This window comes from Ursus maritimus, unplaced genomic scaffold (genome assembly GCF_017311325.1).
Source record: "Ursus maritimus isolate PB19 unplaced genomic scaffold, ASM1731132v1 scaffold_22, whole genome shotgun sequence".
In the NCBI taxonomy this organism is placed as follows: domain Eukaryota; kingdom Metazoa; phylum Chordata; class Mammalia; order Carnivora; family Ursidae; genus Ursus; species Ursus maritimus.
In genome coordinates, this window is record NW_024424675.1 from 22759467 (window position 1) to 22787318 (window position 27852).

The 27852-nt window shown below is 53.8% G+C and overlaps 1 protein-coding gene and 1 long non-coding RNA gene across 3 annotated transcripts in view; one reads left to right on the top strand and one right to left on the bottom strand.

Annotated features, from left to right (window-relative positions):
• NOL4L (nucleolar protein 4 like) overlaps window positions 1-27852 on the bottom strand; it is a 130232-nt gene that overhangs the window by 81707 nt on the left and 20673 nt on the right. Inside the window, exon 1 of one of the 2 annotated variants that reach the window (XM_040638154.1) lies at window positions 7630-7747. The exons of the other annotated variant lie outside the window; for it this stretch is intronic. The gene's annotated coding sequence lies outside the window, so the exon portion shown is untranslated. Of the gene's footprint in view, window positions 1-7629; window positions 7748-27852 lie in introns of those variants that run through there. 2 annotated transcript variants of the gene reach the window in all.
• On the top strand, window positions 9285-12219 carry LOC121104590. Its single transcript, XR_005836916.1, has 2 exons — window positions 9285-9459; window positions 11517-12219. It is a non-coding gene; the product is annotated as an uncharacterized LOC121104590 (long non-coding RNA).

Consider the following 27852-nt stretch of genomic DNA (forward strand, 5'->3'; position numbering starts at 1 on the left):
TTTCACTGTGGTCCTGGGCTGGGGTCCCAGGGGAAGGGCTCGGATCACCTGGGTGACTCCTGCCTCTACCCTGGCCTTTCTGAAAAGCTTGTCACCACTGCCCGCCCTCCCCACTCCGGCAGCTGAGCGCCAGCAACAGACCCGGGCTCTTTGTGTCTGGAGATACAGAGAATAACAGACATAAGGCCACGTGGAGGTGGCAAGGCCTCGTGAGCAAGGTGGCCATGGACCCCCGAGCTTCTTATCAGGCTGGCACGAGTGCTGTCTGCTGGTCCTGAAAAGGTGCGCCAGGATGGAGATGGGGTCCTGCTGCTGGGCAGACCCCTGCCCGACTCCCACTAGCAGGGCTGGGAGGGAGCAGGGAAACTGTGGGGCATGAGGCTGGGGGATGTGGCTAGGGCCCCTCAGGGAGCAGACTTCTCGGTGAAGTCTTTATTCATAGGGCACAGGAGACACACAGACTCAGGGACACCCGGCTCTCAGCCATCATCTCCCTAAGGGGAGACTTGGAGAACTCTGGGGGGCTTCAACGATGAAGAGCAAGCAGGTGTAGGTGTATGTGTGTGTGTGCGTAGGGGGAGGACTGGGGGGAAAGGAGGCGGGCTTTTCTCTAAAAGTGTCCGAAACACGAAACTCCCAGAGAATTCTTTCCTAAAGGATCTTGCTCATGGCTCAAGAAGGTCAGCTCTAGGAGGCTGTGGGCTTTGTCTGTTGGCTCAAGGCTGCCTCCCTAGCACCTAGAGCAATGCCTGATACTTAAGTGGCTCAAGAAATAACTACCAAATGACTGACCGCTTACAAGTGGCAGCCAGGCAGGGTGGTTTAGACATACTCTTCCTCGGTCTAAATGGGGCCCATCATTGAAGTGGCTGTGTGGCTCTGTGCAGTTATTTTGCTTCTCTAATCCTCAGGTGTTTTACCTGGAAAATGGGGTTAACAGCAGCACCTTTCCTATATGAACTACAGAGAGGAATAAAGGAGATACCCATGCAGCACTTAGCAGCAAGCCCGGCCCATAGGAACTGCTGGATAAGTATTATAATTATGAAGTACTTTGTCGTTTGCCAAGTTTCCCCCAGCTATGATAGCGCTGAACATTGCAACAAGCCTGGGAGGTTGTTAGGGTCAGGACCTGCCTGTGGTATAGTGGCTGGTAAGTGGCAGAGCTGGTCTAGGACCTCAGTCTTTGTAGTCCAAGGAAAAGAGAGGTGGTGCTAAATGGGACACCTGCTCACAGAACATTCTGGCCGCAGACGGGGTTTGGTTTCATCCAGCAACTTTCCCAACATGCCATGATGGGTGAACAGGGCTGTCTTTTTGCCAGTGCACTTGAGAGCAGATGGGCATCTGGAGTGGAGGGGGCCAAATCCTAGAGCTGGTGGGCAGCATCCATCGGTGATGACCTCGCTGGCCCTGTACAGACCCTCCTGCCAATGGCTTCTTTCCTAGTCAGGATCCATTTCAATGGGGACTTCTCAGATAGCACGCGTCTGGGGGTGTGTGTGTGTGTGTGTGTGTGTGTGTGTGTGCGTGTGCACGCGCGCGTGTAGGACCAGCTGCTTGCTGGTCCTGCTTCCTTGCTGTGAGATTGTGGGCAAACTCTTCAGCCTCCCTGAGCTTCACTTATGAGATGAGCTGAAAAATTCCATGACTCTTCTGTTCTTAAACTCTCTCAGGAGTTACCGCTACCTCTTTCCTGGGGGTATCTGAAGTCCCCTCTGAAGTCCTGGGCCATCGATAAAGAGGGCTCATTAGTGACAAACTGGTTCATTAGCTGACTTGTAACTACCCAGCATTTTAGGGGAATCTTCCCATACTGCTGTGACAGAGTTGGATAGGACAAATATTATGACAGCCCAGTTAGAAGATACTTCTAACCAGAGGTTCACATTGGCAAAAACTAACAAAAGGATCGTAAGAATAAAAATATAACTGGGTTTCTATTTCTTGATCTGGGTGGTGGTTTTACAGGTGTGTTCAGTTTATAAAAAGCCATTAATCTGAACACTTTATAATCTGTGTACAATCTGTATGTCTGTTAAGCTTTAATTAAAAAAGTATATTAGGGGCGCCTGGGTGGCTCAGCCAGTTGAGCATCCGACTCTTGATTTCGGCTTAGGTCATGGTCCCTGGGTCATGGGGTTGAGACCTGCATCGGGCTCTGTGCTTGATGTGGAGTCTGCTTGTCCCTCTCCGTCCCCCTCCATCCCCCGCTTGCATGCATGCTCTCCCTCTCTCTCAAATAAATAAATAAATAAAATCTTTTTTAAAAACATATTTTAAAAAAGTATAATGGGGTGGGTAGTTCCACAACATTTTGATAATCTGAATCTAGAGGCACAATAATGGGTCTAACTGCTTAAAAGTGAATAGACCTCTCTGCTCATAAAACTGTTTCAAGTCAGAACACAGATACTTCTGGAAAAGGGAGATAAAAATTGGTGGGAAGGAAGAGAGAATGAAAATAATCTGATGAAAGACAATATTTTAGGTAGGTGAAATGGGAAGAGTCCCCTAACCATCTTGGTAACCTTGGGCAGGTCACTTCTTGACCTTTGACCTTTTTTTTTTTTTTAAGTAATCTCTACACCCAACGTAGGGCTCGAACTTAGATCAAGAGTGGCACGCTCCACCAAATGAGCCAGCCAGGTGCCCCACTTCTTGACCTCTCGAAACTCAGTTCCCTCACCTGTAAAATGGGCCTATAAAGTCCTCATTGGCTGTTCCAAGGTTTAGGTTAAGAGTGTATGTCAGGCATCTGATTTATAAACGTTTATCTCTTCCCTTTGGACCCTGAATTTGGACATTTTGTGTTTAGGAATCTGCTCTTAGCTCCTGTCCTTCTGATCCATTCAGGTCACAGTACGGGTCCCCCAAGCTAATACCCACCATCAGAGGAGATGCTTAATTCCTAACTAACACACTAAGGCTGTCACACAAACTTAACATAAATTTTCCTAAAGTCAAGGTGTAACCAACCAACCCAGATTAAACAGCAAAATGTACTGCCCAGTGCCAGGCCTCTGTCCCAGCCTCCCATCTCCATTCTAAGGTAGACACGGGTACCCACAGGCTTTGCACCTGGTCCAATGTGACTATAAAATTATCCCAGAGGAACTCTTCGGGGATCATTTTTAGTAGCTCCCTCTTTAAAAATCTATTGTGATCTCCCCTGATGTTCAAACCTGGGCCCTATAATTGGTCTATCTCAGCTGCAGAGATGTACACAGGAAAGGAACGGGCTTGTAGCAACCCCAATTCAAACCACACAAGGTCTGCAGAGCCACACCTTGAACTGTCCTCTGGTGAGCTGTGGCCACCTGGACACCATGTGTGCTACACCCTAAGGGAAGAACACCAGGATATCTGTCTGTCCTTCAAGGAGAACCCTGGGAAGAGAACAAAGGGATCCCACGGCAGTCACGTGCGACAGACATCGCTGCCATGCCCTGCATCCATAGAGGTAATAACCTTCATGCTAAGTGCTGTGGGAGAAGCATGCCTTCCTTAGCTGAGAATCCAGACACAGTGCTACGAGGCAAGAGCTCCTAATTAAAGGAGCAGAAAGCACCTTCCCCACAGCCTTGGGATGCCCCTGCCAACCACTTCTGCTTTGTACCCAAATTAGCTTAATCTGATCCATGGCCCTAAGCAAGCTGGGCACTGGTCTGACAAAGCAAGCTCACTTCACTTCTAGGCTGAATGAAGAGGGGGCCTAGAGCCTCCTGACTACCCCCAGCTTCCCGGGAACGCCAACCAGGAGTGATGGAACGGAACCCTGAAGCCCCCCAAGGGAAAAGCCATGAGAAATACATGGTCAGTTGCGCAGGACCAACCTCTGGGGCCTTCCTGCTTGGGGAAGAATATTGCCATGGCAACACACTACATCCTTTCGAACCAGCCAACTCCAAAACAGCCAGCCAGACCCAGGCCAACAAAACCAGACATGGCAAGAGTTTTAAAATTTTCATGGAGTTTTAAAAATTTCATACTACCTTTCTTGGACATCACCATCTTCCTTCAAAACAGCCTGTCGGGATTCTAAACTAAAGGCCAGGTTGCAAGTTATTGAGGAAATCACCGAATGTCTATTTATATACTGCTCATGTTTCACAATATTTAGAATGGTGTTCCCCAAGTGTGGCCTCTAGACCATTAGAGTCGGCATCACCTGGGAACTAGATAGAAATGCAAATTCTCAGGCCCCACCTCAGACCCACCAAATCTCACTCTCTCGGGGCTTGACGAGGGCCCCTCAGATGATTCGGACACACCACAGATTCTGAGAACTGCTGATTAGAATGTCTCCATGATTCAGATAGGGAGGTAACTAGTAAGGAAACTGGCATTGGCTCATTAAATATATGCTTGCTCTGTGCTTCTAGGCCTCATATATTAATATTTTCTTCTCCTTCACTGAAGGCCAATTTTCCTAATGGTGGGAACAAAAGAACCTTATTGGGCAACATTAGCCTAAATTCAAAACACCTGCCCAGTGGCTTAAAGCGGATTATGGACAGAACGGGCAGGAGAGCTCAGCAACCTGACATCAGATTTTTAAGTCCTCCCTGGCAAAGTTAATTAATACTTAAACAGGTCATCTCTTGACAGGTCTTCTCTGGCTTCCTCAGTTTCCTCACATGATCTGACTGCTCAGCACAAGGAGGACTGTGACACCCAGGGCTACAGACCGAGACGAGGGAGATGAGCCCATCTGGCCAGGCCATTAGACAGGCCCCTGCCGGGGTGGCCCCCCTCAGGTGAGCTACTGAGTCTGACTGAACCTTGCCTGTCTTCCCCCCTAAGCCAATTAAACAGACCCCCGTCCAACTGCTAATGGATTTTAGTTCTGTTATTTCCATCGGAACTTCGGAGTCACTTGCTGGTAATAAGTTACACACTTATCAAGGTGGGCTCACCGTTTCGGGCTACCAGGGTGCCGGTTAGCGCCCCACCACCACAATATTAGCAGCATATGCCTTCCAGCAACGATGAGGCCATGATTGAGAGGATGTGGCTAAATAGCAGGGACATTTCTCAACTGGGTTCCTACAGCGGAGGAAGAAACCACACAGAAAGTCCTTAGGATGCGCCCTTTTGGTACATTTCAGATCCAGCTCTTGATAAGGCGTAAAAATCAACAAGACTGCCATCAGAGGAGAAAGTCAGTCAGCAGAGGCCACCCCTGGGGAGACATACCTTCGGCTACCACTTATGTGGGAGCCCGGGACTTCAGGGGGTTGATTGCACAGGCAAAGGCGAGGATGCCGCTCCAGGCTATCTGGGCCAGCTGGCTAAAGGGCCGCCATTACAGGCAAAAGTTACTGCAGAGAGCGGCCTACTACTTCCAGCTTCTGGAACTGTGGCTGTTCCTCTTGTCCCCCAAACCACACTTCCATGAATTCAGGCAGGGCTGAGGTTTTGCAAGTGGGGGTAGTGGTTTTGGGGGGGTTCTTACAAAGTCTCCTTCCAGCTGCTGGCAGGGCTGGAAGAAGACCCGAAAAGAGGAGTCAGCCTCCTGCAAAGGGTTCTCAGAGGGAGAGGCGAGAGGTGGAGAGAAAATTCATAAGCCACACTACACTGAGAGACCAAAAAGAAGAAAACCAGAATGAAGGCCCGCACCCAAATATCCAGCAATTTCCTCCTCAGAATCCCCAAGACAAGCCAGTCATCATTTGTAAAGCCAGGCAATCAGGTGACTGAGGTGAGGGCATTGCCTAAATAGAACAAGGACGGTATTTGAATATCTCTGTTATAAATACTACCTACTGTGCACTGGAAACCAAAACCAAAACCAACCAAACAAAAAAACCACCCTCCAAAACAGAACTGCACCAGAATTTTAGGACCCATAGCTGCCATGAGCTCTGGAGGCCGGGATGGGCAAGGGAGGAGACCACACCCCCGATAAATAAATAAATACATGAACAAGGCGCTGAGGACTCAGTGCAGCACCTGCCTCTTCTCCACCCCTGTGCACAATCTCCAACTGCTAGTGCGGAGCCGCCACCGCCGCGCACCTGCCATCTGGAACAGGCCTCACATATTCCAAGACCTCCTTTCTGCTTCACTGAACCTCCATCTTCTTTCAAATCACGCTGGGGACCAAAATGCACACCCCGGGCCACAGAGAGGTGCCTGGGATCAGCCCCCGAACGACAGCGCTACCTTTGAGGGATGCCATATCCTTCAAGCAGCTCTGAATATTTCTTTTTCTTTTTCTTTTTCCTTTCCTTTTTTTTTTGGTTAGCTCTGGAATATCTGGAAAGGATGGGGAGGAAGGGTGGGAAGAAAGGGGTGCAGCAGGCCCAAGTGTCCCCCTTCTGGCAAGAGGGGGGCAATGATCCCAGTTTAAGGGGTGGAGGGAGGGAGGGAGCAGCCAAGGGCACTGTCAGGCAGGAATGGGTCAGGGGGCCTGGCTGGGGGTTGGGGCCTGGGGGCGTCCAGGAGTTGCAAGTGCCCTAGGGGTGAAGTCACGGGCCTGAAGACAATCCAGCCCTGACCCTGGCCAAAGGGCTGGCCTGCCTGAGCCTCAGTCTCCTCCTGTGTTGAGGTGACACAATGTGACAGGACGGCCGTGGGAACCCAAATGGTGCACAAATAGCGCCCACCCTGGGAAAGACACCCATAAATGACCCCTGTCGCTACTACTCTGAAGGGGCGCGCTCCAGGACTCTGGGGACCCGCCTCCCTCGGGAGCCCTGGCCAAGGACAGGGAATGGGGTCGCTGGGGGGGGGGGAGCTTCTAGGCGGAAGGGGGCGGCCCTGAGCCAAGCAGGCCCTGCGGGCGGGTCCCTCCGGGGCCGTGGCGGGCGACCGGGCGCGCTAACGAGCGGAGGCCCCAGGTGCGGGCCCCACCCTGCGCTAGGGTGGGGGGTAAGGGGGAGCTGGAGGGGGAGGGGAGGGCCCGCGCGCTAATGACTGTTGACAGCGCGCGCAGGGGCTGGCCGGGCCGCGCGCGCCGCTGACAGCTGCTCGGGCGGGGGGCGGGGCGCGGGGCGGGGGTGAGGCTGCTCTCGCTCCCCCCACGGCGCACGCGCGTGCGCCTCGGCGGGGCGGGGCGGGAAGAAGCGGGGAGGAGCGGGGAGGTGCGCGCGCGCCGGGCCCGGGTTCGGAGGGCCTGCTGGAGCGGCTCGCGCGGGCTCCTCGCGGGCAGGCAGGTAATGAGAGTAACCATGGCAACCCACCAGAGGAAGTGTATTCTGCAGGAGACGTTAATCCCCTCTCCCCGGAGCTGGGACAGCCTGACTTTCCATTCTCACACAGTAATTAGATACCAGCTGTCAGTGCAGGGGGGACGGCTCCACGGCTGCAGCCCTGCTTGTGGGGGGGGGGGGCGCACAAAGGGGGCGGGGGGAACGCGGGGAGGAGGGCGTTAAAGACACAGGGACGCTTTCCGGCGGTGGGCCAGGGCGGCGCGCCTCCCCCTGTCGCCAGCCTCCAGGCGCGTGTCCGCTCACCTGGAGACCCCGCCCGCGCGGGGCCCCGCCCACTCCGCACGCACCTGCTGCGCGCCCGCGCGCCCGCCCGCCCGCCCTCGCGTTCCCCCTCTCCCAGCCCCGCCTCCCCACTCCCCGCGCACCTGCCCTGCGCCGGCCCCCCCCGCCCTCCCCCCGGGACGCTGCCCACCTGTCCTTTGTGCGGGCCGGTACCATTCGATCTGGCCAGCTCCCCTTCAGGGAGCGCCCGCTATGTGCCAGGCGCTGTGCCAAGCCTGATCTCTGTAATCCTCACAGACCCTGTGTGGTAGGAGCCTCTGCTGTTCCCCGCCCAAGGCGCAGTGGGGTGTGGCCATTTGCCCGGGGTCACGCAGAATTGAACCCCATCCCGATGCCCATTTCACCATCAAGCTACAGCGCCTCCCCATCGCATCCACATCCGTTATAGCTGGGGCGGGGGCGGGGGGGCTCCCAACCGCTCAGGGAGACAAAACAGTCACACTGGTAGCTGGCATCGCGGTGCACTTAATGTGTGCCAAACATTCACTGCCTCATTTCACTTTCCCAGCAGCTCTGGGAGGTTTATTACCCCCATCTCAGAGGTGAGGAAACTGAGGCACAGAAAGCTGAGGCGACTTGCCCACAGTCACGAGTGGCAGAGCTGGGATTCAAACCCAGGCAGTCAGAACCCCGGATCCATGCTCCCAGCTAGCAGGCACTATTAACTCCACCGCCAGGTTCCTGGTGGCTGGAATCCAGCCCAGGTCTTTCACTGTTCAGCCCACCCACATCCCACATCAGTGAGGAGCCATACCTGAAAAATCTAAGAAGTTCCTAGGCCTAAAGCCACTGCCACATCCCTAATTTCTATCAGGCCTCCCAGAAATCCTTGCTCTCGGCATGGGCAGCCACTTGGTCAGCCTCTCCATTTCACAGGTAGGAAAACCAAGACCACCAAGGTCCAAGTTTAGCCCAAGGAGGAGATAGACTGGTGGAGTCTTTGGGGGGACTTCAGTCCCCAAAGGCCCAGCTGTACCTCCTGCCCCCTACCCCAGAATCAGATCTGGGGTGGGCACATCAAGGAGGGGCAGGAAGTGCTGAGAAGCAGAGCAGGCTCCTGTCCCCAGTGGCAGCCGGTGTCTGGGGCTGGAGGAGGCTATCTGATCCCTTCCCCACTGCCCCGGCCATGACCTCCTCCCTCCCTCCATCTCTCCCTCCTCCCTCATGGCCAGAGTAGCCAGCACCCTGGACTGCAGCTGAGAACCCTGCGTTCCCCAACCTGGCCTGCATTCCTGTGGGAGGAGGGGCAGGGGGAGGCTGGGCCAAGGGCTTTAGGGACAGGGGTACCCCTGGGGCCACCCCACCCTGTGCAGGCCAAGGCAGGGCTGCCTCCAACCTCACCGTTTCCTGCCTCCGCTCTCCCCATCTCTCAGTAGCAGAGCTGCCTAAATTTGGCTCCAGGAGGGAATGGGGGAGGCGGCAGCAGGCGGGTGCTGTCAGAGGCCAGGGCGCAGCTCCCTGTCTAGCCGGCTGGCATTTTTGCTGTCTGGAGGAGGGCAGGGGGGCCCAGCAGCTCTCTCTGGGAAAGGGAGATGTTCGTACCTTCTGACATGCACTGAGTAATGTGCAAACGACATACAAACTGAGCTTCAAATCAGCATCCTAGCCAGGGAACAGCTTGGGTGCTGCTTTTGGGATGAGAACAGAAGGACCAGTGGCCCACTCCCGAGGGGCTCCAGTGGGGGCTGAGTGGAGGGGTACGAGAGTGTCCAGGGCTGCGAGTTGGGAGATTCCGTTTCTCTCCAGGTATAGCTTTGGGGCTTCAGATCAGCGACTGGACCTTCTGGGTCTCAGCCTGAGGGCAGAGCCCTGGCTTTCTCTGCCTGCTCTGGCATAGTGCTTGGCACACCCTGTCACATGGTTATGCACGTGAATTCTGCAGCCACTTTGTGCAAGTTTGAACCCTGACTCTCCACGGGCCAACCGGGTGAATTCCTCAACAGGATACCCAGGCGAACAGGTAGTAAGACTGGGCATCCCTTACAGTACAGTCACTTCCCTTCCCTGGAAGTCGGGCACAGGGGCATGGCTTGAAGGAACACGGGCTTTGGAATCAGACCTAGATTCCAGGTGTGGCTCAGCTGGCAAGGCTCTGTGCGTCCCACTGCCCTTATCTGGGAATTGGGTTCCAGATCAGGAGCCCAAGGTCAGTTATGATATTCCTGGGAGGGCCTGGCACACAGTGGGCACCCCAGAAATCTTCCCACTGGCCTAGTCTCATTGTTCTCTGCATTCATTCGACTACTTGCCCTGTCCTGTTCCCATCTCTCCTCTCCTCTTTGCTCTCTGTCCTGGTTTTTCTCTTGGCTCTAAGTACTTATACATTTCTTGCAGTCTCTCTCCTCCCTTTCTCCCCACTTCTCTTGGTGACCTCAGGCAAGTCGCTGCCTCTCAGAGTCTCAGTCTGCACATCTGCTAAATGGGGGTCATAGGAGGTAGATGAGGAGCTCCGTCTGGGATCTGGGGCCCAGCAGCATGTGACAGGTGGCAGCTCTTCTTTACAAGGCCTCCCCCTCCCCACCCATCATCCCAAATGACCAGGAGGGGTGGGCTGTGCCCTCAGCTCTATCGGGTACAGGGCGTTGGGGCCCTGCTTCTCGGTAACTCTGTTTAACCCCAGATAACTGCTGTCCTGCCCCTCGGCCGGGGCTGATATGAGCTGAATCCAACTTCCTGCCACCCAAAAGCCACTTCCTGCCAAACTCAAGCTGATACCAGAAGAACTTGTTTTCTGTGCACAGAGCAGTCCTTGGTGGGGCAGCCACCCGCCTGCCTGCCCCGGGTGTGAACATTTTTTCCATTTGCCTGTCTGCCTGGTGGGGCTGGGTGGGGGAGGATGGGGACTCTGCCCTCTTCACCTCTGAACCTGCCCATCCTGCCCCGCCCCACAGTAGCCTCCAGTGCTGCCAGTCCACTCATCCCTGAAAGGGTGCCAAGTGTCCCTTTGGGCCCAGACAGACATGTGTAGGCAGTGATATACAGTCTGACACAGTCACACACACACAGTCAGTCTGACAGAGTCCCCACAGCTACCGGGCATTTGGGCAAGGACTCCAGGAGACAGGTGTGTGACCCTGTCAGACACAGTCACTTGCACTCAGTCATCGGATAGAGTCACATAGAGTCACATTCAGAATCCCACAGTTATACTCAATCTGAGAGCCACTCACACACATGCACACAGATAGGAAGCTCCCACGGAGCTCCCCAAACTTGCCCAGCACCCCCCTTCCAGATGTGTTCATTGATTCAACAAATACTCCTTAAGGACTGCTCTGTGCCAGCCCTTGGGTAACCCATAGTAAGAATTACTGGAATAGTAACAAATAATTAGCTGACCAGTGGCACTGCCTCAGTTTCCTTATCTGTGAAAAGGGGAAAAGAGCCCTACTCCATAGGGCCGTTGGGAGTTGATGCATGCAAAGCCCCTGAGCCGTCACCCCAAGTGACCAGGAGGAGTGGGCTGTGCCCTCAGACTTGGAGAGGGCCATCTAAGTCAGGCCATCTTAGTTAGCCGCAGCATGCTCTGCCCAGCACCGTGCTGAGAGCCCACGTTCATCATCTCCTGTGTCATTACTGGCCCGAGCCCTGGCGGCTAAGGTCACTGTTCCTGTTTTTGCAGGTGAGGAAACTGAGGCTCAGGGGCGAGCCCCAGAGTCCTCAGGGTGCCTCCATTGACCTTGTCCCCTGCCACACGTTCACTTTGCTGCTCCAGCCTGCCCCACGACACGCCTGTGCCCCTACCCACACGCACTGTTGCCTCTGCCTGGAATGCCCTTGCCATCTGTCTTGGCATGGCCAGCTCCTCCTGAACTGCCTACTTACACAGCAAGTCCCAGAAGTCCATGTCAGCCCCTGCTCACTTCCCTCAGAACACTTATCATCGGGGAAACAGGAAACCCCCACTGGACATTAAGGGCGAAGACCAAGGACCATTTTGTCCCATCCTCTGGCACATAGTAGGTGCCCCACAACTTCAGAACTCAATGAGTCGCCAAAGTAGCCTTCTCTTCACAGCTACTGAGGACAGAGCCTGGAGTCAAACCCAGAATCCTCCGAAGCTGGAGCTCATTTCTATGCTACTCTGCTTCTCCCACCACCAGCAGGCGCTTAATAACTTGTGAATGAATGAATGAACAAACAAATGAACGAACGAATGAAACCAAGATCTTGGGATCCCAGTCCAGTGCTCCCCGGGCTAAACCTTCTTCATTTCATGGCAGTGTGGACAGGAGCCAAGCTCCAGCCGCCTTGGATGGTGGCAGGGCTGACGGGCCGCCCGAAGCCGGCTGTCAGGAGCTCGTCTGGCCACAGCCGCCAGCAGGGGAGACCAGCTGGCGGTGTAGGGTCCATCGGCCCAGGCCTGGAATCTGAGCCGCCCTGAGAGGCCCAGCTTCTCTCCAGGCCCCCACAAACTGGCCTTTGTTCCCCAGGCCGGCCGAGACCCAGCAGCTTGGGCTTTCTCTCTGCCCGCGGCTCCCGCGCTGAGCCGGCGGGGTAAATGGGCCAGCCTCCCCTCTGTCCATGCCCAGGACGTCGCTTCAGGACTAAATGGAGATGTAATTTTCTATACAAATCCATGACAATTTAGATGGAGTGATTGTAATTGGCTTTTCAATGGGGGTTTTGTCCAGCGCTGGTGGCTAGAACTGGGTGGCCTGTTTAAGGCAGGCTCCATTTAAATGACAATAAAGCAATAATATTGAGGACTTGTACAGTGCCCAGAGCCCCTCCTGGGCCCAAGTGGAGCCTCATGTTTATGGATCTTGTCCTTCCCTGGGGCTGTCTGGACAACTGGGTGGGGGGAGCGCCGAGCCTGGGAGAGGGGCTGCCGCATCTTTGCACTTCCAGACACAGCTCTGGGCTGGCTGGGGCAGGGTCCCATGTCCACCCCTTACCTACTCCCTCATTCATTACACACTCACTCCCTAGTGGCGTCTGGGGGCTGGCTGCTAGTCCAGGTGTTGGGGGTGCCAAGATACGGAGTGGCCTCCAGGCAGGTCAGAGGGAGGAGGGTCCAATGGCGAGTGCAGCACAAGGTTTGCAAGCATGACCCAGAGCCAGACAGCACGGGTTCAAATCCTGCTCTCGAGCTTCAGCGAGTTACTTAACCTCTCTGTGCCTCTGTTTCCCCAGCGATAAAATGGAGGTGTGATCAAAGGTACTGTGAGGTGGAAACATCTGGATAGGCCTCAGCCACGGGCCTGGCCAGTGGGAGACGCTGTAGGGACGTTACTATGCTTGCTCATTAAAATCTCCAGCTCTGGTGTCAGACTTGCTGGGTGACCGTGGGCACGTGACTTAACCCCTTTCAAGCTCCACTGGCTTCTCTTCAAAGTGGGGCTTTTCGGGGAGCCCACCCCACAGGGTGGTGAGGACTTGAGGACAGAATGCAGGAGAGTGCTTAGCACAGGGCCCTCGCTTGCTCGATAAACATTCGCTCTCTTCCCCATGAGGCTCCTTGGCCTTGAGGAGCTCGCCATCCAGTGATAATTATAATGTTGAGTGTGGGAGACAGAGAGAGAGAAAGGAAAGCTCTCACAGGAAGCAGGAGGGAGCAGTCTCTGCCAGCTGGGGATGGACCGGGAGGGAATGATCCCGAGGGGCCTCAGGAACAGGCTGGGGCGTGGGGCCGTGTTAAAGAAGGAAGGCCTCACAAGGAGGGGACATTTGGGCCGGGCCTTAAAAGATGAGTGGCATTTTTGCCGACAGAAAGGGCGATACCAGTGCCAGGCCCTGTGGCTACAGAGTCCCAGGCAGACCCTGCGGCCCTGCCTCCCGGACAGGTGATTCGCATCCGAGGGGAAAGCGGAGGTGGGCGAGATGTGGCAGGGGGTCAGGGAGGCCCTCCTGAAGGAGCCACGTGGAAAGCCTCTAGGGGAACAGCATGTGCAAACCACGGGGGTAAGCGGGCTGGCGTCCGAGGCAGTGGTGAGCCGACAGCAGGTACACCGTACAACGTGGCTGGAGACATGGGACAGGGCTTGTGGCTTCCCTCACAGTGAAACAGGCAGCCACGGAGGGATCTTGAGCAGGCAGGTGACACCATCCAAAGTGCATTTTTCTCAGGATCCCTCTGGCTGCTTGTGCAAAATGGACTGCAGAGAGGAAAGGGTAAGAGAGAAGGTGGGGAGACCATGGAGAAGCCATCAGTCACTGCAGGAGAGAAGTGGCTGGATCCAGGAAGGGGCAGCGCTCAGGAACTGGTGGAGGGATCACGGGCGGGCAGAGCTGGGTGAGGGGCTGCGTGCCGCTGGTACAGAAGCAGGCTTGGTGGAAGGAGACAAGAGAAGAGAGGTGAGGGCGGTCTCCTACCTCCTCACACCAGGCTAAGGTTCTTGGGCTTTTTCCTAAAGGCAGCAGGGAGCCAACATGGTTTTTCTCCAGGCAGGGAAAGACCATGCTGAGATTTGTGCTTTTGAAAGATCATTCTGGCTGCAGGGCGGAGGGGTGGGAGGTGGTGGGTGGGTGAGGCTGGAGGAAAGAAGGCAGGGAGGGAGAGTGGTGGGTGAGGACTCGGAGGACTCAACAGGCTTGCTGGCCATTGCCCAACTCCAGAAACAACACACTTCCTCCTCAGAGAGGTCTAAAACCTAGTCGTAGGTCACAGAGCTTGTCAAGAGAGATGGGAGACCACCCCAGAGCTCAGTACTCTTTTCCCCTTTGGTATCATCTGCCTTGGTTGCCAGTAAAATCCATCATGAATAGGGCTTCATCCTCACTGTCAGCTATAGAGCCCTTACTATGAGCCCAGGAGGTGAGTATTATTATTGTTCCCATTTTACAGATGAGAAAGCCAAGGCTCTGAGAGGCTAAGTCACTTGCCCAGGGGCACCCAACCTGGGAATGGAGAGCCAGACTCAGACCCTGGCACTCTGACTCCAGACCCACATACCAGATATCCTAACCAGGCCACAGGCCAAATGCGGCCTTTGGACATATTTTGGGGGGCATGCAGAGATTTATTACAATTTCAAATTTATTGTTATACTTAAAAATTGGGAAACTTCATGGAAGGAGAAACCCTAAACTTTGGATGGAACCTCCTGATGTTGGCAGTCTCAGGACCCAATCCTTGAACCTCGTCCATCTTGTAGCCTCCACCGGAGGCCACACCTCCAGCCTGGGGCTCTCCTCTGCCTCCATTTGGCTAGCTGGACGAATCTGAAAGCGAGTGAGTAGGGCCCCTCCGGAGGGCCAGGGAAAAGTATCCATCCATCCATCCATCCATCCATCCATCCATCCATCCAACAAGCGTTTGGACCACCACCACCCCCTCCACTGCCCAGCAGTCCACCAGCTCTCCTGCAGCAGAAACCACCTCCATCCCCACTCCCTCAGGCCTAACCCTGGAGTCCTCCTGGATTGCTGCTTTCTCTCACGTGCCCCCACGCCCATCCCATCCACCAGCAAATCCTGTTCACTATACCTTTAAGCTATAGCCAGAATCCAAACGCCTTCTACCACTTCCCCTGCTCCTGACCTCCTGTCCCAGGGCCTGTGGGGCACGGGGAGAGGCACGCCTCAGGGGCCCTGTGGCCTGGCTCCTGCCTCCCTCTACTCTGGCTCAGTTGCTTCATCTGTAGGAAGGATGAGATAAAGAGGGTCATTTTGACTCCTGTTATCCTTTTGTCCAGATTTTGGGGGTGGACACTTAATTCTAAAATCCTGATTCTTTTCTGGCCTTGGAAGGGCACCGTGGGGGCAGGTCAGAAGTTCTCTGGGGCTGTCTTGTTTACCACTGACTAGAGCCCCAGTATCTACCAGAGCCTGGCACAGAGCAGATGCTCAGGAAACATTTATTGAATGAATAAAGGAATGAATGAACCTCTGAGTCACTCCGAAGGGACCCTGAGCGAGCATTCACTCAGTTGCAGAGGGCCTTAATTTTCACATCTGAGAAATGGAGTAATCTAATCCCTTGTCTTTCTTCTCGTAAAAATTAACATTTATTGAGCACTTATTGTGTACCGTCACTGACCGAAGTGCTTTACATATAGTAACTCATTTACCTTTTTTTTTTTTTAAGATTTAAAAATTTTTTTAAAGTAATCTCTACACCCAGTGCGGGGCTCAAACTTACAACCCCAAGATCAGGAGTTGCATGCTCTACTGACTGAGCCAGCCAGGTACCCTCTCATCTACTCTTCCCTGTAACCCTAGGAAATATGAACAACTCCTTATTATGGTTGCAGAAACTAAAGCCCAGAGAGGTTAAGTGGCATGACCAAAGTCACACAGCTCATCCTTGGCTGGGCCAGAGACCAACCCAGGCAGCCTGGCCCCAGAACCCTCATTCTTAAATGCTCTTCCAAGCTGCTTTCAAGAAGAAATGAGGTTTGGGGAATCCTGCTCCAAGGAGGTAGCCCAAGTTGCAGACAGGGGACTACGCTAGGCAGGGCCACCAGCTCAGATCCCAGGGCTCCCTACTGCCGGTCGAATGATACCCAACACCCACATCTGGACTCAAGGCGCCTGGACGTAGCTGCAGCAGCAGCTCCTTCTCACTCGGGCCCCAGCACAAACCTGACACACCAGCCTCCTAGCTGTTTCTCTTTCCCATTAGACCAGCGGCTGTCCTGCCTCTGTGCCTGGACACCCACGGTCTCCTCTGCCTGAAATGCCATCACCTGGCTCCTGAGCCATCCCTCCCCCAAGTTTCATTCCAATGCCCTTCTACCCACTCCCCCATGACGGTTCCCTCGCCATATTTCTTGCCTTTGATTTCCTATAGCACTTTGCCAACCAGGATAATAGAGTTAGTGTATTTGATATGCCAGGAGGTACTATTCACAATGTCATTTTACAGATGAGGAAACAGAGGCACTGAAAAGGGACATCAGCTGCCCAAAGGGACAATGGGGCGGAATCCAGCTGAACCCACATTCGCCTGACCCAATGCTAGACCCCCGAGCCCCTGCGTCAGACCACATCTCCTGAAGTCTGTCTTGGAGACTTTGCTGCCTGGCTTGCTAGGAGGGATGCAGCCTGAAAGCAAAGGCCACTTCGCACTTTTGGGGACAGTGCCAAGCATACCATTGTTGCTCCTTCAAGACGCCCCAGTGACCGGCCAGCCTCTGCCGTCTGCATGAGCAAGTGTGGGCTTAGAAAGAGAGGTGCCAGGGGCACCTGGATGGCTCAGTCGTTAAGCGTCTGCCTTCGGCTCAGGGCGTGATCCCGGCGTTCTGGGATCGAGCCCCGCATAGAGCTCCTCTGCTGGGAGCCTGCTTCTTCCTCTCCCACTCCCCCTGCTTGTGTTCCCTCTCTCGCTATCTCTCTCTCAAATAAATAAATAAAATCTTTAAAAAAAAAAAATAAAGAAAGAAAGAAAGAGAGGTGCCAGGCACCACAAGCGGAGTCCACATTCCTCCAGCAGTCCCTCTGGAAGGGGTTCGAGGCACTCTGGAGGCCTAGGGAGGATCAGATGGTGGGAAGTCAGCAGGCTCAGAGGTGGATAGACCATATGACCCTAGATCACTGTAAAGTGGGGAGTTAAATCTGACCATCAGGGTCACTGTGAGGAGACGCCAGTGCCAGTATATAGCGAGCACTCAGTATATAGTAACCACGGTTATTCATTAATGGTTCATATTCTAGACATTGCTGCCAGGAGTGGAGGGCACTTAAAGACCAAAACACATATTGCCCTTGGACCAGCAATTCTCCTCAATATAAACTCACATGTGTACGGAATGGCCATCTACAGTCAAGGACGTTCACTGACGTATTTTCGTGAGAGCAAAATATTGGAAATAACCTAAATGTCCATTAACAGAGGACCAGGTAAATAAAGTATGGTGTACCCATAAAAGTGAGTACTATGCAGCTGTAAAAAAGAATAAGGACGTTCTTTATGTTCTGACCTACTTATGAACCGACAGTACATAGATTTACTGTGTAATGGAAAAACGACCTGAAGAATGTAAGAACTAAAACTATAAAACTCCAAGAAGAAAACACAGGGATAAATCTTTGTGTCCTTGGATTAAGCAATGGTTTCTTAGGTATGACACCAAAAGTGCAAGCAACAAAAGAAAAAGTACGCAAGTTGGATTTCATAAAAATTAAAAACTTTTGCACGCCCAAGGACCCCATGAAGAAAATGAAAAGAGGGGCGCCTGGCTGTCTCAGTCGGTGGAGCACGTGACTCTCGGTCTGGGGGTTATGAGTTCGAGCCCCACGTTGTGCATTGGGCTTACTTTAAAAAAAAGAAAATGAAAAGAGAATCACACACTGGAAGAAAATACTTGCACATCATTATCTGATAAGGGACTTTTATCTACAATATATAAAGAAGCCTTACAACTCAATAACAAAATAGCAAATAAAGCAATTAAATAATGGTCAAAGGACCTAAACAGACCCTCCTCCAAAGAAGATATACAAATGGCCAATAAACACGTGAAAAGATGCTCAGCATAACATCATTAACCATCAGGGACAAGCAAATCCAAACCACAACGAGATACCACTTCACGCACGCTTAGGCTGGCCCTCAATGAAAAGAGAGCGCTGGCCACGATGCGGGAAAACCGGAAGCCTCACGCCCTACTGGCAGGGTTATAACATGGTGTGACCACTTGGGAAACCAATCTGGCAGCTCCTCAAAAGGTTAAACGCAGAATTCCCCTATGACCCAGCTGTTCCACTCCTAGGCGGAACAGAACTGAAAGCATACACCCCAAAACTTGTTCACAACAATTTGCAGCAGCACTATTCATCAGAGCCCAGATGTGGAAACAACCCGAATGTCCGCCAGCTGTTGAACAGATAAATAAAATGTGGTATGTCCATAACACGGAGTATTAGCCCCTCGCTTGTGGTCCCTGTCTCGCTGTGTCTCTCTCTGTCAAATAAATAAATAAAATCTTAAAAAAAAAATTCCAAAATTTATTGTGGTGATGGTCACACAACTCTGAATATACCAAAATCCATTGAGTTGTATTTTATTTTTTTAAGATTTTATTTATTTATTTGACAGAAAGAGAGAGAGAGAGAGCACAAGCAGGGGGAGGGGCAGGCAGAGGGAGAGGGAGAAGCAGACTCCCCACTGAGCAGGGAGCCCAATGCGGGCCTTAATCCCAGGACCCCGAGATCATGACCTGAGCCGAAAGCAGACACTAACTGACTGAGCCGCCCAGGTGCCCCTGAATTGTTGTAAATGGGTGAGTTGTGTGGTATGTGAATCACATCTCAACAAAGACAAGAAACAATTTGCTGGATGAAGAAGTCCACAGCATATTGTTCTGTGAAAAAAAAAGAATAAAGAGGGAAAAATGGGTGGCTCAGTTGGTTAAACGTCTGCCTTCAGCTCAGGTCATGATCCCAGGGTCCTGGGACTGAGTCCCATATTGAGCTCTTTGCTCAATGGGGAGCCTGCTTCTCCCTCTGCTTGTTGCTCTCTCTCTCTCTGACAAATAAATAAATAAAATCCTTAAAAAAAAAACCTTAGGACCTATAAAATGTGCAGTATAAAAAATTGAATCAAAATTAATTGTGCAAGGCACTATACTGGCCAAAATGTTAGCAGGGGTAATAAATAGATGAATAGGGCATACTTTTGTCCCCAAACAGCCAAAAATCTCTTTGAGGCATGTATATAAAAATATCTAAATTTTGAAGAAAAAATAATAATGCCAGAAGATATATTTCTCTGAACACAGGAGATGGAGAGGGAAACCCAATTTGACAGTTTTCCAAGCCTTGCTAACATCACCCTCTCTTATTCCTCACACAAGCCCTGCCAGAAGGTTTCAGCACCAGCCCTGTTTCCACCAGCAAATCCTGTGGCTCCTCCTTCAGCCAAGCCTAGAATCTGCCCACTTATCACCCTCCAGGGGCACCACGCAGGCCCAGGCTGCCAACCCCTCTCGCCTGGCTCACATGGATCATGGCACCAGCCCACTCCCACCTTCCACCCTTCCACCTCCACACAGATCTGTCCTTGCCACTTGCCCCACACTTGGGCACCAGCCCACTGACCCCTCACTATTCCTCACAATCCCCAGGCACTACCTGCCTCAGGGCCTTTGCACTTGCCCTGCTCGCTGCCTAGATACTCTGCCACCAGATACCCACATGGAGGCTCCCTCACCTCCAACATGTCTCTGCTCTAACGTCCCCTCATAAGGAGGGCTTCCCAGACCTCGCTATTGCAAACAGCAGCTCCTAGCCAATCTCCTTTCTCTACTTTATTTTTCTATATAGTACCTGACATATTTAATATTTACATGTGCTTGTTTGTGACCTGTCTCCCAACCCCTAATCGTAGGGTCCACGGAAGGAAGAATTCTCTCCTTCCCCAGCACCAAGAACAATGCACATTGTAGGTGCTCAAAAATATTTGTTGAGAGAAAACTGGGTCCTAAGAAACCATCATAGATCAGAAGTTAAGGACAGGCTGACTCAATGTAACGTGCTGTCTTGAGTGGGATCCTGGAACAGAAAACAGACGTTAGGGAACAGCTAGTGAAATCTGAAAAAAGGATGAGTTTGGTTCCTAGTGGTGTACCGGTGTCGGTTCCTCAGCCGTGACAAACGTACCATCATAGAGTCAAACTGTAACAAGACGGGAAACGGTGAGGGCTATAAAGGAACCCTCTGGACTAGCTCTGCGTCCTTTCCATAAACCTAAAATTGTTCTAAAATAAACAGCTTATATACATTTTTTAAATGTGTCGAATGAAAGCACAAATGTATAAACCGAGGCTCAAACGTGCAGGCACGTGCCACAGCCACGCGGCCAATGCAAACCAGTCACTTGTGGACAGAGAGACCCAGCAAACAGGCCCCAAGAGAAGGAGGCTACTTACTGTCACTGGAGACCCATTTATTTTGCAACAAAGGGCAACATTATATTGAGGGAAGGTGTTTTTCTTTCCGAATCTCACAGGAGGCTCAGACATTTTACTGAGAATCCACACCTGGCCCTACACAGCTCAGAAGTCAGGCACACTCAAACAGGCACCTCCCCCCAAAATTGTCCTTTTCTCCTTGGTCCCCAGGAGGCCCAAAAAACAGCTTCTCCAAATCATAATGTTTGTCAAGGCCCTTCTTGGGTCTGTAGCTCAGGATTTCAAGCTGGGTCATATAAATCAGGGTAGGGGACAAGGAGGGGACTAAGAAAGAACAAGAGTGGTCTAGGCAGGGAAGAAAAAAGGGACGACTCATTTTAAGCGCCTACTAGGAGCTGCCACAGGACAAGACATTTTAGACCCATGTGACCTCACTCCAGGCTCCCAGCCCCGCAAGGCTGATTTAGTTCCTCCTGTTTCACCAGTGAGGAAACCAATGATTGGAAAAGAACGCAGTCAGGGCGCGATGGAGTGGCTGCACGGGGACCCCATCTCCTGGGCTTCATCCTGAACCTCTCTCCACGCCTTCCCTGTACTCTAGTCATTCCCGCCAATGCTCCCTCCTGCCACCTGGCCTTGGCCCATGCTGTACCCTCTGCCTGAAACACTCTTTTTTCCCCTATTACTACTCTAACTTCTGCTTGACTTTGAGGCTTCGGCTCAAGTGTTACCGTCTGTTATGGGCTGAGGTGTGGCCCCCCCATCCTCCCCACTGCAAATTCCTATACCGAAGTCCTACCCTGTACCTCAGAGTGTGACTGTATGGAGACAGGGTTTTTAGAGCAGTAATTAAGTTAAACGAGGTTATTAGGGTGGGCCTGAATCCAATCTGACTGGTGCCCTTTTAAGAAGAGGAGATGAGGACACAGAGACACAAGGAGGGAGGCCCAGGTGAAGACGCAGGAAGACAGTCAGCTGCAGGCCAAGGAGGGAAGCCTCACAAGAAACCAACCTCCAACAACTTGATCTTGGATGTACAGCCTCTAGAACCGTGAGGAAATAAATCTCGGACGTTCAAGCCCCGGGGCTGCAGAACTTTTCTTTGATGGCAGCCCTAGCCAATGAATAGATTGCCTCAGGGAAGCCCTCCCTGATCCCTTCCCCATGCCCAGGTCGGGCCCTTGCGAGCACCATTTCCTCCGTGGCACCTCTCACAGTGGCAACACCGTGTATGCGTGTGGCAGTGCAGTCAGTGGTACACGGTGACCATCGCGAGGGCACAGACGGGGTCAGCCGTGGTCTCGCCAGGGCCCGCACACGGCAGGTGCTCCGTAAGCCCGTGCTGAAGGAGTAAAGGAAGCAAAGCTCCACGGCCCTGGGGAGTTTGCTTGCCTCTCTCTGCGCCTGTGTCCCTGATCATGGAACAGTAAGTCCAAGGCTTCTGGAACTTTTAAACTTCATTCCTCTTCTGAAGCAAATACTAATTTATAGAGTGGGGGCTTTCCCTGGGGCCCCTCTGCTCTGCTGGGCTTGGTTGTGCCCAGCAACTTTAAATCGAATCCTTGTTGAAAAATGTAAAATTAATTCCCAGAGTCAGCAAAAAGGGCCTCACCCTCTGCTACCCGGCCCCCCATCTCCTTGAATCCTGTTCTTCCTGCTCCCCAGTTCCGGTTTGTGCCTAAATCCTGCCAGTTCCCTGGGGTACACCCAAAAACTTCCCTCCCCGAAAAAAGCTCACCCTTGGAGAACCTGGAGACGTAAACTGGAGGCTCAGAAAGGGAAAGACAGTGGCCCAAAGTCACACAGCCAGGAAGGACTGGTACCTCTGTGAACGTCTGTCCAGGGCGCAGTTCCATCTCACACGCATCAGCTGTGGTAACTGCCCACAAAAGTGTCCTCAGCTCCGGGGAAATTACTCTCCCCCCTCCATTCACCCCACCCAGCAAGTCTGCTCTGGACCGAGAAGGGACTGGCCAGAGCCAACCTCAGGCACAGCAGATGTCCTGGGACATGGAGAGGACATGGCCTGCCCAAAGCCATACAGTCAGGAAAGAGCGGAGCCAGGGCGGGAAGTCCCAGAGCCCAGGCTGCGGACCGCACGGCCATCCTGCCGGTGCGGCGCGAGCTGGCTTCTGGAATATTGATCCAGCTCCTGCGGCAGGCCAGAGGGGGGATCTTAGGGCTAGGGCAGGCCTGAGTTCCGATCTAGCCATGTGATCTTGGGCAAGGGACTCCACGGCTCTGGGACGTTCTTCCACAACGGTAACATGGGGTCAGCAGCGTCCACCTGGCGGGGATATGATGAAGGTTAAGTGAAACCATGTTAAGGTTAACATTCATGCATGCATGGCAACTCTAGGGTGAAGCCATTAACACAGAGCCTATCTGCTACGTAAGGCGGGGTCCATTCCTTAAAGCGGGGTCTATTCTCACCCCCCACATCCTGCCCCAGCCGTTGGGTCCCCTGCTGCTGAGCTGCCCTGTGGTCCCATCTGCTGAGTCACAGCACCAGCTCCCTTCCTCACTCGCTTTGCGGACAGTGCTGAAGGTAGTCAGCACAGCCAGTTAGAACATTCTCAACATCTCCTTGGTGTCTACTTACTACGTCAATAGAGACAGACTCCGAAAGCGGGGTCCTTGGCCTCCTCTGCAGGGAATTCAGAAGCAGCCCAGCCAGCTTCCCACATCTGCCCACTGGGGCAGGCCCAGGGCTCGGTCAGTGGGAGCGGGGTGGGGGCTATCCCCGCCCGAGAAGCACTGTGACCTCTGGCAAGCCATAAATGATGGACGGGGGGCAAACGCTTGCCGTGGACCAGTTCTCTCCGCTCTAGAAGCAGGTTCTGTACTTCTGATGCCTCTGAAAGCATCAGACACCCCTGGAAAGACAGACAAGCTGGTCGCAGCAGTGGCTGTGGAGACAGGAAAGAAAAGGGGCAGGCAGGGAATTGCTATCATATCTTTTTAAACTGTCAAATTTCGCCTCATGTGAATGCACTGTGTATTTAGACAAAATTACAAATACAACAGAACCAAGGTTCTGGGTGGAGGGATTAAAACCCGCAGCATCCCAAGTTTGTGTGACCCTTCTGCCATCTCCGCGGATAACTGACAACTGGGCCAGAGAGGCTTGGCTGATACAGAGTGAGCTGAGAGGGGGTCATTTCACCTTATGGGCCTCAGTGTCTCCTCAGGATCAAGACAGCTGTTGAAACCACATCATCATCTAACCCCCATTTGCTAGTCTCTTGGGATCAGCTCTGGGGGCGGGGCACGAAACAGGCAATCATGAGAGCCACAGGCTGAGGGGGTGAGGTCCTAAAAGCCCAATGGTCCAGCACTGTGAATAAAACTCCCAAGAACATCACCCAGGCAGCCCCCTAATTTTACTGATGGGGAAACTGAGGCACAGATCTGGAATGGCATGGAGCCTAGGTGATACCATCAAACTGGGCATGTCTCCTCCCCATAGCCCAGCACCACTCGTCCCTGGACAAAGGTATCTGGGGGGCTGCGTCTGTACTGACTTTGCCCCTGCACCCTCAAGAGGCCGCATGGGCAGGTGGGGGATCTGGCCTGGACACGGCCCTTTCTGTAGCCCAGGGAAGCTGGAGGGTCGGCTGCACCAGGCCTGGCCAGGCCTTGCAGGCTGCGGTATAGTCTGGTCTTTGCCCTATGAGCCCCTGGGGAGCCACTGAAGGGTTTTAGGCTAGGAACTGATGTTGTCTGATTTATGTTTCAGAAGATTGCTCTGGCTGCTGGGTGGAGAATGGACTGGAGGGGCGAGAAAGGGAGCAGGAGACTGATGAAGAAGCCGATGCAGCCTGGACCAGATGGGGAGCAGTGGGAGAGCTGTGAATGGGTCCAAGGAAGGTGAGCTGATTGCAAACGGCAAAAGTATATTCTTCCTTGGGTAGTAAGTCCCCTATCCCTGAACATGTTTATACTGAGCCCAAGCCACAACATGACAGAGCTATCATAGCAGGGACTTGATAAGTTGGGCTACAATGCCAAGATTCCAGGTCACCTCCTCCAGGAAGCCTTCCCTGGCTTCCAAGGCAGTGTCGGCAGCCCCAGAGCATCCCATGTCACAACACTAATTATCCTGGATCATAATCACCGGTTTCCAGATCTCCATGTCTTTCTCCACCAAGAGAGCCGGGGCTACTTTGCTCCTCTCTGGATTCCCAGTCCTCGGCAAAGAGCCTGGCACACAGTAGGACCTTACATCACTTCCCCTCTCCTTTCCTTCTCTCCCCAACACCCCCTCTCCCAGGTCTTTCATCTGGGTAACCCCAATGCCCAGCCCAGACGCTGGCAGACCGTGGGTGCTCAGTAAACATTTCTTTTTAAAAACATTTTTTTTTTAGATTTTCTTTGTAAATAATCTTCACACTCAATGCGGGGCTTGAACCTACAACCCCGAGATCAAGAGTCGCACACTCCACCAACTGAGCCAGCCAGGCACCCCTCAGTCAACAATTCTTGAAATGGATCATGTCTCCAGCAGATGGGGCACACAGTAGGAGTTCAGTAAATGTTCAGCCCCTTCCTCTCAAGGGCAGAGTCAACAGCAACGGCAGTAACGCTTACTGAGTGCTTCCTTTGTTCAGCACTGCCCTAAGCACTGGGGGTAGGACTATTATGTTTATTTTGCAGACCAGCTAATGGAGTCCTAGAAGGGTGTGGGGATTTGCTTGGGCCACACAAACCATCGAACAGCAGAGAAGGGATTTGAACCCACGCTGTCAGGCTCCAGGACTGAACTGTGTGGTCTCGTTCTGAAGGCCAAGTACTACACTGTCCCTGGCACATAGTGGGGGCCGAGACATGTCTGTGGTGGGCCTCGGAAGGACACAGTCATCCCCAAACTGGCTGCATAGAGAGCTGATCCTACTCTCCGCCCAGCCTTGGGTCTCCCTCCCGCCCAAGTGGGCCAGGCCGTCCCTGGGGGCTGCTGCCAGCCCAGGCCTGTCCAGGCCCCACCGCCCACGCGGCCTTCCCTGAGCCGCCAGCAGGCCGGCAACGTGGCCTGCCCCGGGGGACTGAGCCCCGGCCGCCGGGCAGCCCAGACAAAGGCCGGCAGCGTGCCCGATCCCCTGGCACTCCGTCTGCCGCCGCCACCGCCTCCTCCCCCTCTCTTCAGGGCCTGGGCTGGGGGCACTGGCAGAGGTCGTTTTCAAAAAGGAGGTGGAAGGAAGGATGAGGGACAGGACTGGGCAGCCCTAAGGGCAGAGGCTGGAACAATTAGAACGATGGGCGAGGAACGGGGCAATCCCACAGGGCTGAGCGGCCCAGAAATCAGGTGGCTGGTGGGGGGGGCTGGCACCCCCACGCCGGCATCCAGCAGGTGCCAACTGTGGTTTGCTGAATAATGACCACGCTGGGTACTGAGGACAGTCAGGGTGGGACATCACTGATCCTTCCAGCCAAGGACGGGGCTTCAGACTTATGCCAAAGAGAGCAGGTATCCAACTATGAATTCTAACCCCGATTTAGCTAAGAGGAAACAGGTTCAGAGAAGCAAAGCCACTTGCCTAAGGTCATAGAGTTGCAAGGTGGGTCAAACATGAACCCCCCCCCCAGGTCTATGTGATTGCAACAGACCACATGCTTCCCACTGCCCCATGGTCTGACAAATAACAATAAAAATAGAAACAACAATGAACATTTATTGGGCATTTAATAGGTGCCAGGCACTGCGGCTAGGGTATCACCTACATTAAGTCCATTTAATCCTCATAACAACGCTATGAGGTAAGAGCTATTATCATGCCCATTGTACAGATGAAGAAAACGAAGCCCAGCGAGGTAAAGTAGTGCGACCAAGACCAAACAGCGAGCGTGCGGTGCAGTGGGGTTTCAGTGCGGCCGCCCAGAGCCTGCACGCTAAACCACTGTTCCATCCCGACTGGACGGACGGATGGACGGACGGATGGACGGACGGAGTGGCTAATGGATGCGAGCTCTGCTCTGTGTGCACCAGGCCCGCAGCTGGGCACCCAGTAGGTGCCTGGCCAGCAGTAGCCCTGACAACGCCGGGCTTTCTCCTGCAGCCCCTGTGGAAGGGGCCTCGTGTCCCCAGCAGGGCTGGAGCTTGGGGGCCCTGGGCCCTGTGCCCGGGCTGCTGGGGCGGCCCGAGCTCCCTCGCCGAGCTGAGCTGCAGCATGACGGATGTGCCCGCCGCCGCGGGGAGCCCAGGCTAGAGCAGTTGCCTGGAAACAGGCTGCTCCGGCGGCCCACACTCAGACCTTTGTCACCATCTCAAGGACCTTTTATTCCTCCTCCTCTCTCGGTGGAGCCAGACCCGGCACACAGGTGAGGAGCTGCAGCCGGCACCACCCGCAGCCCCAGGCACAGGGGACCCACGGGGGGCCCGTGGCCCCAGGTGGGGGAGAGGGAGGCCGACACGGGAGAGACAGGGGAGCCGGTGGCGGGGGAGATGGTGCTCTGCGGGCGGCCCAGCCGAGGCTTGGAAAAATCCTGACGCCAGGATATTTCTCTCACCGGCCTTATTTCTCCCAGCTTCTCTGACAAAAAATTAGCCTTGGTCCTTTTTCTTGTGGTGCAGTATTGGAAACCTCAGCTTCTGGAGCCGAGGGAGGTGCCCAAAGAGACCTGGGCAGGGCAGGGCCTCTGGGGGGCCCAGGACAGGGGGACAGGTGTAGTGCCCCCCAAGAGCAGGTGCTAATTGGCCCTTGTGCTGGTGGGCCCTGAGAGGGGATTAACGGGGCCCTAGGGAACTGGCTGGGGACCGAGCCACACCCAGCCAAGGCCCCGCTTGGGGACAGGGTGTGGAGGGGCTAAAAGCAAGCACTGTGGGGCCAGACCAGTCTGGGCTCAGGTCCCAGCCCTGTCCCCTAGGTAAGTCACTTCTCTGTGCCTCGGTTTCCTTCCTCAAAGGGCAGCCATGAGAATAAGATGTAAAAACATGCATACAAAGCACCCAGCATCTGGCGAGTGCCCGGAGAAAGACCCCGCGTGCCTTCTGCCGAGTCGCCTTGGGGTGCCCAGCCCCAGGTGTGTCACAAAGACGGTCTCAGTGTCCCCCCAAGTGCTCCAGGAGGCAGGAGGTCTACGGCCTACTCACTGGACACACGTGGGTGCTGAGGCTCCGGGAGGGAGGGGGTTTGCCCCAGTGGGACCCCCAGGAGGGTAAGACGCCAGGCTGACCCCGTCAGGTTTCCAGGTGCCAGAACCACCGTCTCCGCCTCCCCAACGAATGGGGTTGCAGCTAGACTTTGAAAATCAGATCTCAAGCTAACTGCCCCAAACCTTCCTTGGCTCTCCAGAGCCCGGATAAAATCCACGCTTGTTTGTTGGGCCTTAGAGGCCTCAGGGATGTGGCCCTGCTCACCCCAGCACCGAGCAGCGCTTCATGCCTCCGCAAGGCTGTCTCCTCTGCCCGGGATGCCCACCCTGTATAGCTCCACGATGAGCTGAGTCTTGGCTCCAAGACTGACTCTTCCAGAAAGCCCTCCCCGCCCGGCATTCCCCAGACCAAGCCAGGGGCACCTTCTCCTGTGCTCTGAGACACTCTGTTCACCCCCGCCCAACCCCAT